Consider the following 2,330-nt stretch of genomic DNA (forward strand, 5'->3'; position numbering starts at 1 on the left):
AAAAAAAAAAAAACAGGGTTTATTTGTCTGATAACAAATAACTCTCCGCAAGAATGCAAGTTTTGATCAATAGGAGTTTTATTACTTGGCCTAAGTAAGGAGAACACTGAGAGTATTCTCCAAAGCACTGTCTTCTTGAGGGAAAGTGACGAGAAAATTAAATGGGGCAATATATAGGGAGAGGGTGTGTCATCACACCTAAAGGAGGGGTTTCAGTTGTGCAGATGCAGCCAGGATTATGCCAGTTCACAGGTAGCATATTATGGTAATGAGGCTACAGCTCCTTCCAGGTGGAGACTTTAGCATGGTAATGAGGGAAATTCACTTAGACTCATCCATAAATTGCTGGGGTCTGTCAGGAGCTGGTCCAACAAACAAGGTAACTGCATTCCACACAGGGTTTGGAAAAAAACGGACTTCAGGGCAGAAGGCTGTAAAACAGGCTGATTGCTAAAGTTGATTAAATTCCTATAATCCCTGGAGACCTTCCCTGTCTGCTTACAATTTCAAAATTCCAAAGTTTCTTTTGCCTTATGATAACCCAATTTCTATGAGGTAAGAAGGCTTGTTTCTAAACATAATTTGTCAGCAGTGGCAGCAAGAAGTTAAATAACTTGTGTATGTAATCACCTGTTGGGTTCATCTTGACGGCTTCCCAGAAAACCTGATGCACTGAGACAACAGCCTTTTGCAATAGAGAAAGAGTTTAGTAAAGTCAGAACTAGCTAAGTCGAAGGACAGGCATTTTATTATTACTTAAATCAGTCTCCCCAAAAATTTGGAGGCTAGGGATTTTTAAGTATAGTTTGGTGTGCAGGGGGTAAGAGAATGGGGAATGCTGATTAGTTGGGTTGGTTATGAAATCACACGGAGTTGGAACTGAAACTATATTTACAAAATTATGACTGAGACAGTGCAATAGATCTAACTTAATTGACTCCATTCTGTTTCTGTCCTTGCTCTTTCCTGGGCATAGGCTGAACTTACTTTGGGAGAAACTTGGTTTATAGCTTATAGTTTAGGACAAAGAGAATAACAGCCCTTTCCCAGGGGAGACCTCCTTCTTGCCTGAGGACTAGATTGCCTTCGTAGGACTAACATTACCCACAAGATTAGAAATTATGGTTTATGACTCATGAAGCTGGAGGCTACATGATTCTGACCCTCCCTAAAGTGCTCCTAAGATCAGTGCTTGAGATAGTTTGCAGACTCTGCACTTGATGGATCACCTGGAACTGTCCAGCTTGATAAACTGGCTCATCTGATTTTGTGGCCTCCACCTGGGAACTGACTCAGTGCAGGAAGACAGCTTTGTCTCCCTGTGATTTCATCCCTGACCAATCAGCGCTCCTGGCTCACTGGGTTTCCCCCACCCACTAAGTTGTCCTTAAAAACTCTGCTCCCCGAATGCTCAAGGAGACTGATTTGAGTAATAATAAAATTCTGGTCTCCTGCACAGCTGGCTCTGCATGAGTTAGTCTTTTTCTATTGCAGTTCCCCTGTCTTGATAAATTGGCTCTGTCTAGGCAGTGGGCAAGGTGAAGGAACCCCGTGGGCGGTTACAGAGCTTGCCTTCTTGTACTGAGTCAGTTCCTGGGTTGGAGCCAAAAGACCAGATAAACCAGGTTACCAACCTGGGTGGTGCTAGCTGGTCCATCATAATGCAGTCTCTGAAAAAATCCCTCAAACACTAATCTTGGGTTTCATAATATGTTACCTATGGGAGCAACTGGGGAGGTGGGGAATCTTGTGGCCTCTGGCTGCATGACTCCTGAGCCATAATTTCTAATCTTGTGGCTAATTTGTTAGTTTCAAAGGAAGTCTGATCCCCAAGCAAGGAAGGGGTTTATTTTAGGAAGGGGTTATTACTGAGAGACAGGACTAGCTGGATTTCCTGGGCCGACTAAGAATCCCTAAGCCTAGCTGGGAAGGTGACCGCGTTCACCTTTAAACCTGGGGTTTGCAACTTAGCTCATACCTGATCAATCAGGTGGTAAACAGAGTTCACTAAAATGCTAATTAGGCAAAAACAGGAGGTAAAGAAATAGCCCATTATCTATCGCCTGAGAGCACAGCGGGAGGGACAAGGATCGGGATATAAACCCAGGCATTGCAGCCACAATGGCTACCCTCTTTGGGCCCTTTGTATGGGAGCTCTGTCTTCACTCTATTAAATCTTGCAACTGCACTCTCTTCTGGTCCGTCTTTGTTACAGCTCGAGCTGAGCTTTTGCTCGCCGTTCACCAATGCTGTTTGCAGCAGTCTCAGACCTGCCCCTGACTTCTATCCCTCCAGATCCGGCAGGGTGTCTGCTGTGCTCCTGATCCAGT

General features: G+C 44.4%; 1 pseudogene; it reads right to left on the minus strand.

The window, feature by feature from the left end:
* LOC108520069 (60S ribosomal protein L15-like) overlaps positions 1-643 on the minus strand; it is a 4,344-nt pseudogene extending 3,701 nt beyond the window's left edge.
* Between the last annotated feature and the right edge of the window lie 1,687 nt (positions 644-2,330).

This window comes from Rhinopithecus bieti, unplaced genomic scaffold, assembly GCF_001698545.2.
Source record: "Rhinopithecus bieti isolate Rb0 unplaced genomic scaffold, ASM169854v2 scaffold_1618, whole genome shotgun sequence".
Lineage (NCBI taxonomy): Eukaryota > Metazoa > Chordata > Mammalia > Primates > Cercopithecidae > Rhinopithecus > Rhinopithecus bieti.